Source organism: Malaclemys terrapin, chromosome 4 (assembly GCF_027887155.1).
Source record: "Malaclemys terrapin pileata isolate rMalTer1 chromosome 4, rMalTer1.hap1, whole genome shotgun sequence".
NCBI lineage: Eukaryota > Metazoa > Chordata > Testudines > Emydidae > Malaclemys > Malaclemys terrapin.
Genome location: NC_071508.1, coordinates 44,993,527 through 45,011,159, shown reverse-complemented (window position 1 = coordinate 45,011,159; position 17,633 = coordinate 44,993,527). Strand labels below are relative to the sequence as shown.

The 17,633-nt window shown below is 47.0% G+C and overlaps 1 protein-coding gene across 1 annotated transcript in view; it reads left to right on the top strand.

Moving 5' to 3' along the window:
* The first annotated feature begins 1,621 nt into the window (after positions 1–1,621).
* DUSP8 (dual specificity phosphatase 8) overlaps positions 1,622–17,633 on the top strand; it is an 80,648-nt gene continuing 64,636 nt past the window's right edge. The window contains exon 1 of the mRNA XM_054027949.1: positions 1,622–1,931. The gene's annotated coding sequence lies outside the window, so the exon portion shown is untranslated. The remainder of the gene's footprint in view (positions 1,932–17,633) is intronic.

Here is a 17,633-nt window from a genome sequence, read left to right as displayed (position 1 = left end):
AGAAGGTAAATGAGACATTACACTAATCATAATGTGGTCACAGCACCTCAGCTGCCCAGCCACTGCAGTGTGTGTTTTAGGCATGCAGTACAGGAGAGATTTAAAGGAGGCAACATAGTGGCTTTGCAGAGAGTCTCTCCTGTGCATTTGGAGCAGCATGGGAGGAAGATGAAGGAAATTTCCCACAGCTGCAGATGGGGGAGTGATCGGAGCTATCCTGTAGGGTGACCAGAAGTCCTGATTTTATAGGGACAGTCCCGATTTTGTTTTTTTTTTCCTACATAGACTCCTATTACCCCCCACCCTATCCCGATTTCTCACACTTGCTGTCTGGTCACCTTACGATCCTGTGTTTAGGGTGAGATGGAAATACCACCCTCTGCTCAGCCAGCATGATGCTTGATGTAGGGAAAGCCTCTGAGCTGAGGGGGACAGAAGTGCTGTAAAGAAGGGGAGTTGGGGGGGTGGGGAAGCAAACACCAAATTGTCCTCTTGTCTTTTTAACACTGCCCAGTGTTCCCAAGGCTGAACCGTGGTGGGTTGGAGAGTAGGGTACCTGAGCTGAAGGGAGTCCCCATCCCATAGTGAGCGATCCAACAGACACGCTAGTGTTATAGCAGCACCACCGAAAGAATGAAACCTTATAGCTCCCTACTGCGTGTGGCTGATCTGTTTAGTGGGCAATAAAATAAATGCCAAGGAGAAAAACAACCCTGCCCTACGGGAAATAAAGAAGATTGTAAAGGAACCTTAAAAAAAGAAAAAAAAAAAAAAAAAACAATCGATCAGGCCTTTGTTTTAGGGGAACTCCAGGAGGCGGAAGCCTGGAATTCCTGTACAGAACGAGATGGATAATCTCAGCTTCTAAATTACATTCCACCCACAAAGCAGGGACTTGGGGGGCTCCTTGCTCCCCTTTCCTTTGCTATTTTAAGGGCTTATCATTTAGCTATACTTTTTCTTTCCTCCCAGAGCACCATAAACTGAGCAGGCAGCTTTGGGTCACTCCCTGCATGCAAAGAGGAAGGCTCCAGGGTGGTGGGATTTTTTTTTTTTAGGGTAAAATCCTATAGGAGGACACTAGGTGCATCGTTCCAAAATGAAATCTGATTTGAAAACGTAAGGCTGATGCATGGAAGGTTTAGTCAATAATATTCTCCCCTCCCTTTGGCATTGGAAAATGTTTCCCAGTTCCTCTTTGTGAACAGCAGGGCATATCTGTGTGCTGATGACACAAGCCTGCACACCCTTCCCTTCTAACAATAAATGCCAACTTGATTTAGCATGAGTGGCTTGCTTTACACCGCTGCCTAGAACTCCCTGCACCGCTCTCCCATCTCCTTCAGCAGATGGTAAGACAGTGCATTTCCCTTTTAAGAGCTTACAGGCTGGGAGGGAATAAATAAAAAGGGGGGAGGAAACTAGACCATTACCCCTTTTAAACTGCAGCTCTGCCTGCCTGTCTCCCTTTAATCTGCACCCAAAGCTCCAGGATCAGAGGCTGACGTCACCCTGCCCCTGAGCCTCGCTCTCTGATTGGCTGGGGGTGACGTCAGGTGCTTTTTTTTCAAGGCATGACCTCATCCTCAGTTCATTTTTAGTTCTAAAGTGCAACCTTCTGTCTTCCTGGATCCCTTCAGCCCTGTTAATGCTTATCTGTGCCATCCACCCCCACCACCCGCTCTGTGCAGGGACATGCCTGCCCCTCACTTACTGGGCTAGTATTATGACTACATTTCAGTGTGGGTGCCTGTATGTGTTTGCAAGGGGCTAGAACTTGCATCATCAGCACTGGCACCAGCCTTGCAGGACTTCTCATTTGATCATTCTGTAATTGCGTTTAATTATCCTGACGAATGTGCAGAAATTTGCAATCAGCTGGAGAACCTCAGGAGCTCTGATTCCCCTGGCTGCAGAGGAAATACGTGAGGGTAAGTGTTTATAATGTTGTAAGGGAAGAAGAGGGGGTGGCCTAGGGTTTCTAATCATGCTTTGTATTTGAGTGACCCTGCAGATTTCTGCAATAGATCCTAGGGGGTTGGAGCTGGGGAGAAAATTCTGATGTAGAGGTGTATTTTTTTATATAGATGCGTACTGCATCTTCCTGATCTTGACACCAATTATATATAATGCAACACACACACACAGATATGCTGTGCGTTTGTATTTACATGCGGGGGTAAGATTAGGAAGATGCGGTAAGTGGTGCATGAATCGGTGATTGCAAGGCATGCGTTGGAGGGAATGGTTGGGGAGATGTAATTGTGAGTGTGTTGTGTTTATTACCCAGAGCCGATAGACGTTTTAAAAAACATTTGTTATTTTGCAAAACGGACTGGAAACTCACCTTGCGTGCGTACCCAAAACAAACAAAAAAATAAAAATAAAAACCAAATCCTGTGCTGGGTGATATCATACAGGGAGCTGCTGACAGGGAACTGCATGCTTATTTAGATAGGAGTTCAAACCAAATCCTGATCATGCTGGGTGCAAATAAAATGACACGATCCTCCCGCGTGAGCTAAAAGCATGTGTATGTATGTATGTGTACGGGAGGCGGGGGTGGTTGCGGCTGCAGCGTGGGGGAACATATGTTTGCGGTTTGCTATTCTAATGCCGTGGGGTTTTACAGAAGATCGGGGAAATAGCCGGGCTCCAATGTGGCTGGGCTTTGCAGGCAGTGTCTTACCAGTATTCTCCGTCCTGGGCTCAGGCTCAACGTTTGGGCGGCTGCTGGTGTTAACAGCCCTGTGGTTTCCCAATGGTGTGTCGCCTTATGTCCTTGGTGTTTCAAGGAACCCAAGAAAACGGGCGTGTGTGCAGCAGGAGGGTTTCGCAGTGCTTCCCAATCCCTGCCATTGCTCGAAGGGAGCTGCTAGCGAGCAAGGAGTTAAGCTTGCTACTTAAAATGATTCCCCCGCGTGAGCACGGATGGAGCATCAGCCTGCAACCATGGTGGTGTTTGTGCAGTGATTCAGCACTGAGAGCTGAAATGTTCCGAAGAGTTGAGATGAAAGATTCTTGGGGCTTTTTTTGCTTATTGGTTAATAAATCCCTTCAAAAAATAAATGCTTGGTCAGTACTTAAAAGCTGACGTCAGTGCTTCAGCCTACATTATGGGAGATGCAGGGCTGTAATCTGTGGTTTTTGTTGTAAGGAAGGAGATGCTGCAGACCTGTCTTCTCTTTAAGGACGTTTGGATTTGCTGGGTGCAGATGATGATGCATGTTTATTATTTGTATTGCAGTAGGGCCTAAAGGCCCTAAGTGGGATCTCGGCCCCGTTGTCCTAGGGGGCGTGAACATACAGGACAAAAAAAAGATGTTCCCTGTCGGAAAGAGCTTACAATCAGAAATGCACTGCAGAGTTGTCACCAGCGAAGAGGTTTTGGGCACGTAGACGGAATGATGACTAAATGAGGCTTTGTTAAGCGTATAAAACCAGTGAGGTCTTAAGTTCAGAATGCTAAAGATTTGGATTGGCCGTCTGATACACTTTTGCAGCTGAATAACAGGTGAGGTCACTGCGGCAATGAGATTGTGTCAATTGACTTATTTTAGCCTTAATTACTTTCATATAGGGCAAAAGCCTTGGGGGCATGGCTGTCTACACATTAAACCAAACCCTGCCCATAAACTCAGTACCCAGTAGCTCCCACTTAAAAGCTTGGCCTTGTCAACACCAGAAAGGGTTTGCTGTTACAGCTGTAGCCCTTCTAGTGCACATGTAGCTTATACCAGCAAAGGAGTTCTTTTGCTGGTATGGGTTATACCAGTTCCCTGAATAAAATGGGCTGTACTGGCAAACCTAGCCTGAAAGCCTTCGGAGCAGGGACTGTTTTTGTGTGTGCTGTGTTAGTACAGGTACTAGGTCAATACAAGTAATTGATCGGATTTTTTTTTCCCCCCAGTGTAACTGCATCCACACTAAGGCTTTTGCTGGCATGGTTATGCTGGTTGGGGGTGTGATTATTTTTTCACACCCCTACAGATGTAACCTATATTGGTAAAACTGTCTAGTGTACACCTGGCTTCAGTCTACACATGAATTTTGACCTGGAGTTAACTCAAGGTGGTTAATGTTTGTAAAGTGTAGTCTGAACTCTCCACCAGATTTGTTCCAAGATGCCAACACTGAATGCTGCTAGGCTTTAACTTGCTGCACTTATCACATCTGATGGGCTTGTCTACACTGACACTTTATAGCGCTGCAACTTTCTCGCTCAGGGGTGTGAAAAAACACTCCCCATCCCCCGAGCGCTGCAAGTTTCAGCGCTGTAAAGTGCCAGTGTAGACCGTGCACCAGCGCTGGGAGTTACACCCTTCATGGAGGTGTGGGTTTTTTTGCTATGCTGTGACTACACAAGCCACTAACATTGCTTGTGAAGATGTGCCCTTAGATTGCTTTGTCTTCGCTAGCCTGCTAACTACCTCTAGTCATTTCTAACAGCATGCCTTTAAATCCTAGCCTGCACAAGGCTGTAGGTATGTACAGAAGTAGCCAGCTTTTTCAAAAGCACTCAGCAAAGGGAGCCGCTAGGTGCTGAGCACGCTAGAAAATATGGCCCTTAATGTTTATTTACACGGCACCCAACAACGGGTGCTAGGTACACTGCAGGCAAATAATGCTTGGTGCCTGCCTTGAGAGAGTTTATAATCTCCCTTTGGACACCCCACACAGCTACTGATGATAAAATATAATAGGCGTTAGGGTGAGACTTCTTAGTCATCCATCTCCCTTATTGCCATACTACCTCTCGGTAAATTGGAGAGTCCTAGATTTAAAAAACCAACCGACCAACCCCTGGGAGACTGAACGTATTCTTCCCAGCAAACTGAAGAAGCTTCTCTTAGTATGAGTGGGAAGGAGCGATGTTCCACCTCATTTCCCCCTCCCCCCCAATCAACAGACTAATATACACATACGGAATGGTTATAGGGGGCACCCGCTGGGTTTTTTAGAAGGCTGTTTGAGTCAGATCCTCAGCTGCTGTAAAGTTGGGTAGCACCATTGAAGTCTGGCTCCAAAAAGTGGTGAGTGGGCTGTGCTAAGGTGCATGTGATGAAGTAGCAGATGTGTAATGAACTAAAGATCCTGAATGAAACTTGGAAAAAGGCAGTTGTATTCTGGCTCTCGGTGCCTTTGATCACTTCCACTCCTAGGGCACCTATCACTATTGTATTTGAACAGCTATTGGAAACTGAAACCTATTGAGAAGGAGGAGGTGATTGAGGAAGGGAGCTAGTAAATAATGGCTTATGCTGGTGAGGGGTGGGGCGGTGGTGGATGAAAATAGTCTAAAGCCTTCGTAGATCTTTTATCCTGAGCTGTGAGTTCAGTGGCAACTGTAAAAGGTGATAGCAGGAATCAACAGCAATGAGAGGTTCTCTCGCTTCCTTTCTGTTTAGCAAAATGCTACACACAAAATGCCCAGGTATAGTATTGGCTTTGAAACTGCTGAGTGCAAAACCTTTGTAGTGATTGCCTTTAATATTGGGGTCCTGGCAGGGAAGAGTATGCACTGCTTGAAAATGCTTTTTGCATCCTAATGGCTGCTGGGTTTTAAAACCTGTTTTTCAAGCTCGGAATTTCTTCTAAGATGCACCTGTCACGCCCGGTGCAAAGTGGGAAGAGATGCCTGACCTAATCAACGGGGTGGGGGGGGGTGTGAGGAAGGGAGGTGAACAGGCCAAGATAATTCATTTGATAAGAAGCTAAATTAGCTCTTCCTTAGAGATTTTCTCAGGCACGCCTGGGAAGTGCCATGTATTTAGGAATGTGGTAGTAACTTGTCTTAGAACAGTGGTTTTCAACCTGTAGATCTCAGACCCCTTGGGGGTCTGCAGGCTATGTCTAAGATTTCTAAAGGGGTCCCTCCATTTGCAGTTTTTTAGGGGGCCTCAAATGAAAAAAGGCTGAACACCACAGGCTTACAGAGCATCTACATTGCAAAAGACAGTGTACCAAGGCACTGTGTGATAATATGATAACATCACGACTCTGTCCTAACACAGCTTGTTCCTCCATGGGTGGAGAGAGCTAGAGTTGCGGTTGGGTTGCGTAACATAGTTGTAATATGATGCAGTCCCATGCATGCAGGCGAGACCCGATGCTCAGGCACAATTGTACTGTAATAACATAGCACCCCAGCATAGTAAACATTATCGTAATAATGGTCACGGAAACCAGAATGCTTTTCTGAGTGCTCTTCTAACATGGCTTTGGCCTGTCCACATGCTCGAACCACATTAGACACTAGTTTGGCTGGAGTCCAGTGTAACCTATATTGAAACATTGGCTTTTTTGTTTAAACCTGGCTGGCAAAGCCATTATAGAGCATAGGGGGCATTATTGAGCCATAGCTGAAGCACACAGTTTTGCCACCAATTCTTTTATTTAACATACAATTTTACAAGGGCCAACAGCTTATCCCTTTCTGCTCCAGGAGCTGCGTATAGGAGTTCACCTCCTGTGGAAAGTGTTGCCAATGTGGGTTCTCAGGCATTCAAACCTCAAAGCCCCCTGTGGATGAGAGGAACATAAACCAAACATAAGGACTTGTCTACCTGGAGAAATTGATGAGCATGGCTATAGCAGAATAAGAACAACTTTCCTGCCTAGACAAGCCCTAAGAGAAGAAGTCTGAACTAATGTGAGGCTCCCTTCTTTACCGCATGTGAAGTTTTCTACAGTCTCGCTTTCAAGACTGCATTTGTGAGTCACAATTGTCAAAAGTGGCCAGAGGCTTTGGGTGCCCAACTTGAGATGCCTTGAAGGGGCCTGATATTTCAAAAAGTGTGAGTACCCATCCTTTCAAACTCGGGTCCTACGAAAGTACCTCAAATTGGGGCAGGGGGTCCAGAACCACTAGTCACTTCTGAAAATCTTGCCCCATTATGTCGACAGTCTTACAAAAATAAACAGCAAGAGATGATGTTAGGGTTAATACTAGGGTTGTGTTGCATGGAAGTGAAATTGGGTCTGAAATAAGTAACATAGGCTTTATCTACCCTAGCACTTCTGTCGGTCAGGGGTGTGGAAAAAAACACTCCCCTGACCGACATAAGTTACACCAACAAAAGCGCCGGTGTGCATAGCGCTATGTCAGTGGGAGAGCGTCTCCCGCCGGCACAGAGCTGCTATACAGGAGACCTTACAACGACGCAGCGGCAACAGTACAGCTGTGCCACTGTAAGGTCTGTAGTGTAGCTGTACTGTATTAGTCACCGGGCTGGTGCTGGAAGCATTTCCTTGACACCCTCTTTGTTTCCTGTTCCCACTCCCATTGCATGTCTTCTTTCAAGTGCTCCCCAGGCACAAAATGCCTGGATAGTTCCTGTTTGCCAAGCCACCACCCTCTCCTCACTCAGATCCTTGCTATGTATTCGCGTCCTCCAGGTTACCTACCGGGAAAAGTTTGTCATACCCAACTCATACTTACGTGGCCGTATAATGTGCACATGCCTAACCTAGGGACGCTGGTCTCTGATTGTAACTCCTCTTTCCCCACCTTAGTGTGTGTGTGTGTCTGTCTGTCTTCACGCATTGTCTCATCTAAAATAAACCTATCCATTCCTTGGGGCTGAGACCTTTTGTTCTTTTGGAACGCCTGTAGAGCACTTTGGGGTCCTGTAACAGTAATTGGCAGGAGGAATTCTCTCCATTTCCATGTAACAAGCTCAAGGGATTTACATCCTGAGTTCTAAAAGTAAAAAGGAAGTTGCTAAAGTTGTGGAAAGACTATAAACTCTCATATTAGGGCCTAAGGCAATCTCCAGCTGGAGCTTTGAAGGCAACTTTACTGTAGGAACAGATTATTCCACAATTGCCTGCTGCAGCATTTCTTCTACCCTCCCCAGAAGCATCTGGTCTTGGCCAGTGCCAGTGATAGGGTATTGGATTAGATAAACCACTGGTCTGATCCAATAAGAGCGCCCTACTGGAACTCTTGACATCCGCCCTCCTTCCCAGCACTTGCCCCTGAACCCATCTTTCCTGTTAGCCTCTGGCTAGCAGTGTGAGTCATCTGGCTAGTAGGGTTGTGGCATGCCTACATCCACCGTTTATAATAAATCTTAAAAAAAAATTAATTCTTTCAGGAATATTGCTGCTGCAAAAAGTTAGCAAATTATATTTCAACTGAGGTTACAGAGGCTCTAGCAGAAATTATGGTGAAACTATACCAAGCTTTCAATCTGCTTATCCAAGCGCTTGCGGCCCCTGTGTCAAGAAGAGTGAAACAAAAATGCATGTAAGCCTGTGATTTCATAAGCTGCTCAACTCCCATTGACTTCCAAACCCTGTTAGATAGCTCTGACACTTTACAGCTGAAGTGAAGAGGGTCTATCAGTCTCCAGAGCAGTCTAATAAATAAAAACCAATGGAGGAAACATCAGTGGATGGGCTAGATTTAAGCAGCCCTTGTTTCTGAACTCCTTATTAATATGACTTATTTTCTTTGAGTTGTAGCTGGAGTGTGCATCTATTCCAACATCATCTGTCTTGGCCAGCAGCCCTCCTTGGAATACAGTTGTCCGCATGCTGAACCCTGAAGCTTTTGGGTCAAGAGATGGTTCAGAGATGGTGCCAGCACTGCTGACTTTAGGCCACTAAACTAACGTATGAAAATTATACGTACACGAAAACCAAAAACACTTTGCTAGTTTTTCTTTGTTCAACTTTCCCCACCGAGATTGTGAGAAGAGGGTTGCACTAGCCTGGCTAATGCCTAGCAAAGTTCAGGCACGTGCTGTGGACTTAGTCTTGTTTCCATTGACTTCAGCGGGACCACTATTGAGTCCTATACAGTAGCCTCCCACAGCTCTGCCAGTCCACCTTGTCTGAGACCCAGAACTCAAGCACAATCTCTCAGTACTGCCAAAATGGACTGAGTTCTTATTTACTTGTTGCCTGCTGTTCAGCATATGCTGTGCCGATCCTGGTGGAATGCAGCAGCACAGGCAAATGGTCAAAAGGAGCTTAGGACTCCGGTGTCTACCTGTTTAGGCCCAAAAAGTCTCCGACAAATTGTTATAAATTGTTGGGTTGAAGGCAGGAAAAGGGCAGAATAACCACCGAATCCTAAGTTACACTGAATATCCCACAAAACGAATCCATCCATTTACATGGCTGCATCTGGTTGCAGATTTTGCAGAACCTCACTGAATGTACATTCTCACAAAGCAGTTGTGCTGTACCACTAAATACGGGTGGAGGTGCGTATTCTGTTTGCTCATTAAACAATGACACGTGTCATTTCATGTGTCTTTGCAATACGTATCTTTTTATTTTGTCTGCCTTTGTTTTCTTTCTCAATTTCCATGTGCCTGGTGCCAGGGCAATCCTTTCCCAGGCAGTAATTGACACAAAGGTGGGCTTGAGCTATGGCTAAATCCGGAAGGACTCTAGTAGAGAAGTGGAGAGGAGAGAGAACTGATCTTATTGGGGCGGCAGCAACGAGTCCTAAAGGACAAAACTTCTAAAATGCTTTTCATTACACCCGCTGAAGCACAGATGTTGGAACTGGCCGGATCATGCTGTAGAATCAGGTCACTCTTCTATTGCACACTATGTTGTCTGAAACAATATGGCAAAATCATGTGTGCCTTGAAAAGTAAACACCCCCTGGAATTGGGAGGGGAGAATAGAGGTGTGTAGCCCCCTCCCTCTTTTGCAGGTGAACTGGTTAATGAATGAAACGCATTTCGCCATCTATTACACTACTGGCTCCTCGGGAGATGGTCTGTGCTGGAAAGTGTGCAATATCCAGCCCCCTTTCAGTGCGGCAAACAATGAGATTTCTTATTCAGGAAAGAGAGCCAGCGTGATGACAGCAAGTCCTGACTCTGTGTGGCCACTGCCCATAAATTGGGTTTGGGATGTACAGGAGGGATGGAAGAGATGAGAAGTCACTTGGTTTGACCTCCATGATTTCAGAGTGACTAAACAAAACCACCCTATAATACATCCCAAGCCCTAAGCAAAAAGGTGAGAGCAGGATATCGCTGTATACCAGATGTTCCTCGTCCTACCGGGTGTATTCTTCTAGATCTAGGTGAACACGACTCCTAGATTTCGAGTGGGCTTCCTTTTGTGGTTCTGACAGGAGGGTAGAGCGTCAATTGACAAGTACTAGATTGTTCCCCTGCATTGGGATAAACTTCCTTTTGGTCTACAAGGATTTGGGCAGGATGTAAACAGAGCCAAACATCTTACATGTGACTAGACTTGTGGATCTGCGATCCCTTGGAAGATTAGCGTAGCATCTTTTTTGGAGTTGAGCTTAATTTCTGGATTTTTAGGATGCCTAGAAATGGAGGACCAGATCCTCAGATGATGTAAAATGGTGAAACTCCCTTGACTTCTGTGCTGACTTATACTAGCAGAGAACCTAAGCTGGAGTCCATTCATATACCACGGTTTGCAATGGGTGTCATTAACAACCTTGCTCCCTGAAAGGTTTTACACAGTTTCTAAACTGTTGTTTCTGCTAAACAGTGGATTCAATTTTTATCTTTTTCCTCATAAATGTGAGGAACTAAAAACGCTATACAGTGCAAATGGGCTACATGTAGCATTGCACCTCGGTCTTAACCTGCTGCACTCCCCTCTGTTTTTTCCAGTCCCCAGGTTCACCAGTGACTGTCTGTCACTCATTCTGAATAGCTCTAATTTAGACAACATACATTTGGGACTTGGTTGGGACCCATAAACTCATTTCACCTGTGATTGTTCTTTAGTGGTGAAATGCTGAGGCACTTACTCACCTATATCATCCAACCCTGAAGAGCTTCCATCTTCGACTCCTGCAGCTCAGACCTGTGCATCATTACCTCTTGTACATAAACATTGTGGGGAATATTCTTAGGAACAGCTATGAACAGAACATTGCGCTATCCTTTTCCCAGGAGGCTGAACATTTATCCGGTGTACGTTTAGGGTGTCCAGGGCCCCCGACAAAGAGAAATAGGCCAGTCTCACCACAATATATCAAACCATTCCTATTGCAGAATGGTGATCAAGCCACTGAAACCTTCCAAGATAAACCCTGATATTGCCACCTCTGATAACATGTGGGTACCCAAAGGAGATGCAGGGGGCTTGTCAAATATCAAGCATTAGGGAGCTAGTATAGTAGAAGTGCCGAAGTGTAAGTCTGAATTACCTTTGTCCCTCACGATGATATGTACAGGCACAGGACAAATACTGCAGTGTAGCCCATTCCCTCACCCCAGCTAAGGTGTGTGAGTAGTGGGTTGGAGTAGGAAGTGCTTTCAGCTCTGAGACATGGGACTTCATTGTTCTGAGTGTGGGGAGAGCCTTGTGTTAGAACATTGTGCTAGTTACCATGTTTTCTAGGAAGCTTTGCCCTGAGCGTGGGCAAGGACAATTGTGGTTAAAACATGGTCATGGCAAACCCTAGGGTCTCTGCTGTCATGTGTTTTAAACATGAGTGTCCTGTTCACAGGAAGGGCTTTTCCCATTCTAGACAGTGCAAGATCATGGCTTCTTTTATGGCCACACGTTGCAGGGGGCATGTTATCTAGGCCCCCACTAAATACCCTGTTCTCCCTGCAGCGCCTGATCCCGTACCCTTCTGATTTCAATGTGTACTCTACATTGGCCACTAAGGGGCACACATGGAACATGTTCTTATAGCCTGTCTGGAGAGGGCTCATCCTCCTTCTCCCATTGCACTCCTTGTCTGCTCAGTGGTATCTCAAGATTTTGACAGTCTACAGCTCAGCTCATCTTGAGGTGCTTGAGGCAAGTCTTGAGGTAGTCCATAAAAACCCCAGTCTCAGACCAAAACCTGCGCCTATGCAAGTATGTGCCAGAGTTTTTGACAGGCCTCTCTGCCACCACTTCTTTGTGGTGCTTGATGCACTATTCATCACACTGAGCAGATTCGAACTCCTTAGTGCATGTAACATCCGATGACCAGAAATACTCTTGTGCTTTTGGACTTAGGGGTTCAATGAGACTCTTACAGAAAACCCAACGTCCAAGAATGCTAATGTGTGTTGCCCATTTGGTGGTTCTTGGTGCACAATTCAAACCTTAGAAGTACAGATCTAGATGGTCCATGATCCATTTGCAGCAGAGAGTGGCATATGTAAAGCCCAGGAGGCTTCAGTTTCCCACCATGCGTCCCTGCCAGCATTAAAACACCAGAAAGAAACCATTATAAGACTTGGGGGTGGGAATTAAATTATAAAGCAAGAAGAAATGCAGCAACATGGGGAAACAGGGGAGGGGAAGAGATCCAGCAAGCACCTGGGCCTGTGTACGTTCAAGAGGTGTGCTGGCTGCCATGCTGAGCCAAAAATGGAAGCTCCCCTTCCAAACTTCTTAAGGTGTTCTGAGATTTGTTTGCACACCTGGTGTGCTGCAGTGAGAGCACTACAACTTGTGCTTGGCCTTGGTCTTAAGGTGGAGGAGGTCAGGCAGTACAAAGGACCAAATGAAAGATAGTCTCAAGTGAGAGATAGCGTGGTGGTTTCTCCTTTCTGTATTGGTTCCTCTGCCCGTCGGTCTCTCCTGGGAGAATCCTCTCCAAGGTTAGATAGGGCATTGGACTGTGAGACATGGCTTCTTTTCCCAGATCTCTCTGATCTGCTGTGTGACCTTGGGCAGGTTGCCTTACCCTCACCCTTTGTCTGATCTGATCTGTTTTGATTGTAAGCTCTTGCTATATATATTGTACAGTGTTTAGCACTATGAGGCCCTGAGCTGGGCTGAGGTCTCTAGGTCCCACTGTAGTACCTACCTATCCCTGTATGGGGATTTGCTCTCTTGTAGTTATCCTAATGCTTGAGGTGGAAAGGCAATTCCCTGCCATCAGGCTTCTTTTTTTTTTTTTTTGAGGGATCCATCCCTTACGCAACCTAGAGGCAAGTCATTTTATCTTGTTGGGAAAGTAAAATATCATCCGTGGGTTTTTAATGGCCATTTGTTTTCATTACCCACCTTTCCTTTGAAGAGGCTAAGTTGATTTTTGTCCCTGAGCTGACAGATCTTGGTGACAGTGTTTCAAGGTTCCGCAAACGAGGATCCTCACCCGGGATATGTTAATTACAGGGAATCTCCCCTTAGAAAGGGAGAGTCATTTAAGTGATGTTGAATCTCTTTTTAAAGGGCATCCCAAGTTGGCTGCTGATAAATCTCCAAGGGCCATCCTAGCAGTGGTACTTGATGCTGCCTCCTCCCATCACCACCCCATAGTCCTAACGTGCCCCGTCCTGGCTGGGCGTTTGGGTGTCGTTCTCAGAAGCCGCAACTGCCCTTTAACCTAGGTTGTACATGTTTAGCCTCAGTAGCAAAAAGGAGAATTGCAGATGGGCAAAGGCTGTAGGCTGATGTGTGACAAAGGGGGTGGAAGCAGCCTGTAGTCCTCTCTGTGAGTTCAAATCTGAGTCGGGGCATTCCTCTCTCCCTCCCTCCTCCCGACCCAAGCAGATTTTGAGGCTGGTTGGAGTCACATTGGCAGTGCCAGTGCAGTTAAGACAGGGCCAAGGCTCCTGCTGCTTGCTAGGTGCCTTTACTGCAGAGAAACCCAGTTAATGTCTCCATGGGGCTTGAGACGCAGCTGTTGCCTGGCAGCTACATGGTTGCTGTGGAAACCAGAGGTGCTAACTTGTTAATGAGCCCCATGTCTCTGATTGCTGCTGCAAAATACTAATAATTAGTAATAGTCCCATGATTTAGGGATCCCTCAGGTAGTGTGAGCTGGCAGAGGGGTTTGCTAAGTGCCTAAGTACTAGGAGGGATGGGGGGAGAGGAGATTCTTGGCAACGGTGCCAGAATTTACATCTTAATAAGCACCTGGAGAGCTCTGAAGCTTAAATGCTCCTGCCAGTGTTTCAGGCCATAAGCTGACAGTTACTTTCTCAGCAATCCTTCCGGCAGATAATCTCCTGCCGTCCCTGATGGCTGAGCCAAGAATTACTGACAAGTTCTGTCAACACCTGCCCTGTGCGCACCTTGAGAGGCTGCTTAGCCCAGTGGGTAGGCACGGCGCTGGTCAGAGGGTGAAAAGACCTGAGTTCTGTCACTGTGTGATAGGCAAATCGCTTCAGCTCTCGGTGCTTCAGTTTTCCCACCGAGAGCCAGAATACAACTGCCTTTTTCCAAGTTTCATTCAGGATCTTTAGTTCATTACACATCTGCTACTTCATCACATGCACCTTAGCACAGCCCACTCACCACTTTTTGGAGCCAGCACTTTGAGGTCATGGATGAAAAGAGCTAGGTGGTATTCTCCTTGCCCCTTTGCTTCCTTGTGTCCAGATGTGCACTGACCGTGTTTGATGGGGAAAACAATTTGCTCCATCACTTGTTTTCTGTCTAGTCCACCCAGTGCAGGACTGTCCCCTATAGTATATTCTCCAGTATTCTCTCCAGCACTACATCCAGGCTGGAGTTATCTGCTGTTGCTGCTTCTGCCCGAGCTAAGCGCTTTAACGTAATGTCCAATGTTTAGGCTTGATCCTGCCCCTATCAAAGTCAATATGAGTTTTGCTTTTGATGGGAGTAAAGTTGGACCCATGGTAGTCAACAGTCTCTGGCATTTCAATATGGTTCTCCGGCATGGGAGATCTCTGGTAGAAGGTAGAAAGCAGCGTGTGAATGAGCCCTTTCCGTAGATGGCCCTTCTGCTTGCTACTGGCTGGGAAGGGGGAAGAGAAAATAGAGGGAGAAACACGAGCTAGTCGTTGGCCTTGCGAGGTATAGTTAACCTTCTTTCAGATTGTTTCCCTTTCCCTGAGCCTTGGCTGCTCCCATCTATATTTAGGACTTACAGGAACAACAAAGGGGAGCAGAAAACACCAGGGAAGGGAGCAGGAGTGGATGGGGAGAGCAGAAACAAAAGGGCCAGAAACATGCTGGGGCACAAACAATGTTGAACCCACTACTACTTGGGCATTTGGGTGTTGTTCTCAGAAGCCGCAGTTGACTTGCCAAAGGTAGCAAGAGGGGCAGTTCCTGAGTTAGACCAGTGTACTAAAGGGAAGAGCCATCACGGAGGCACAAGTGCTAGCGCAAAGCAATTCGGTGACCTGAAACTGGCTACCTGGGGCCTGGTTAATGGTTGCTACACCAGCACATCTGCAGAGGTCCCCTCATTAACATCCCCCAGTGTGAGACCCTCTTCAGGAGCCAGCTCAGCACCCTTCCTAGGCACATGTCCCCAGTAGGAGGCCTAGTGCAGGGAGCATTCTGAGGCAGCCAGCGGGAGTCAAGTATTGAGGGCAGGAGTGGCCAAGACATTGCTATACCGAGTGGGTGGGTGGGGGTGTGTGCGCGCTGCTGCGGCCCATTGGTGTCTAATTGCAGTCAGAGTGCAAGATAGAGCAGACCTGAGAGGCTGAGTTCTGCCTCTGCAACAGCACAGGGATGAATTCTGGCTCTGTTCTTCTCCAGAGCTTCCTATGTGCTTGCCGAGCCTGCCAAAATAGGTGCGTCTCTAGGGCGCATGAACCTTTGCATGGCTTCTCTAAGTGTGTATGACTGTGGGTGCAGAACGGGTGCTGTGCTATATTATATGCAGGGGTGTGTGAGATGTTGATTACTCCAATTGTGGGGGAATAATCTGATTTGGATGTTGGTATGGGGGCCAATACTGTCTGAATGCAGCTGCCCATACGTTGCCCCTCCTCGGGGACATGCCTGAGGGCCCTTTATGGGGAGGGAGAAGGATGAGGACAGATGGCTGCCTATTGGCTGGAGATCCTCACCCAACTCCACGTTCTGAAGGCCAGGTACCACCTTCTCTGGCATTCTTCAAGATTTCCCACAGCTCTCATCTTGAGGCTTCCTGGCTAGGTGTCTCCCTGAAGAAACCACCTGTAATTTGTGAAAGGTGTTCTCTGGAGGGTCCTGCACCAGCGGCAGGAAAAAGAAGCAGTCTGAACCCTAAGGTGTAATGAGGGGATATGAGGGCTGATAGGGGAGTTGGAGACCTGAATGGGCAGCCGAAGACCCTGGGCCTGATTCTCCATTTTCCCCCACTGGATATAGCCACTTGTGCACCTGAGCAAATGAGCACCCAGGGCTCAGGGCAGCACAATTCAGGCCCAGGGAGCCTAGTGTTTCTAAGTTATTGCATAGAAATGTTTGGCCCCCACTTTGGGCTTGCATTGCAGGACACGCTCTGCTGTGTGTGGTTAAACCCCTGGTGCTGACCCCTGTGCGATTTCTGATGTGTATTCAATGGAGTTGCATGCCAGTGATGAGTCTGCCCTATTGTCTTGAGATGGGGGGTGCATGGGGAGCGTAAGGCACACATGAAGCTGTCTCTGTCCCTGAGCAGCAGTATGGCGCCTCCTGCTTTGCTGTCCCCATTCAGCTAAGCCTGTGGCCCATCTCCTCATTACAGGCACTTCAGGGAGACGTGGGATTAAAGGATTATGGTAATGTTCTTCAGGAATGCTCAAGAAGATTAAGGCAGCTTTAATAGACTGATAAGAGAGGGACACAGCTTTGTTTCTGAAACCCCAATTTAGGTTTCAGGTTAACCTTTTCCCCTCCTTTAGAGCTTGTGGTCTTTTGTCATGGGGGTGAGGTAATGGGAGACCTCTCTGGACCTTGCTCAGCAGCATCCACCAGCCATTCCTGCTCCTTCACTTTGACCCAGTTGGCAAGAAGGAAGAAGACACTTCCCTTATTTCGCCTCTCCTGGTATCTCCCCAGTTAACTTCATGTTAAAGTTTGTTTGTACTCTTAAGAGAGACTCTAAACCACAGCACTGCAGGGTATCCGGCTCAGTGTCTTTCAGTGACTGTAGACCAAATATCCTTCGTTTACAAGTAAAAATGTTTCTCTTCTTGCTGCCAGCCCTGCAAGCCAAGCCAAGCCCAGCCTGTGATGTGAGAGTCAAGCTGGGCTCTGTTGGCCTTGGCTCTACTAGTTTTCCCTGCATGCCTCCCTCACACTTTCTTGCGATTGCTGTCCCCACTGGACAGTGTAGCCCCACTGGCTTTGGCAAGGTTGTGAGCAATAACATAGAGCAGATAGCAGCCATTGGTGTTTTTACCAGCGTGTCACTGAGACACGCTCTCATTGTGGCTGCACAGCATAGTGGTAAAACACTGACCGCCCCTTCTGCTACTTCCTGGTTGGCAGGACAGGAACTCTGTTTTGTGTGTACAGTGCCTAGCACGATGGGGCCTTGATTGCTGATCAGGGTTCCTAGGTGTTTCTGCAATATTAATAACTAGTGCCAGGAGTTTATGTCTGTGCTAGCACTACTGCTGTTGTTACCATCTGTACAGCTGAACCAGGTGGTAGCAATGGTGGGAAGCTTGCGGGGAAGGGGGGAGATTAGTGAAGAGATGCAGCATTTTCTGGTTCCTGCATCACTAGCAATAAAGATTCTGCAAATGGAACTTAGTCTGATGTTTCAGCAGGAGCAGACTTTAGCTCACTCTCCCATAGCAATACCGACACTGCAGGGCTATCTGCAATAAAATAAATAAAGCTGTCAAAATGTGCTGTAGTCCAATGAAGTCAGCCGATGTGATTCTGAATTCATACAGGAAGCAGATCTACAGTACTTCTGCATAGTCTCTCTCCAGAGCAGAACCTCACTTGAAAGAGGAGGCTGCCCTGATGCCTGCCCGAGTGGATAGCTT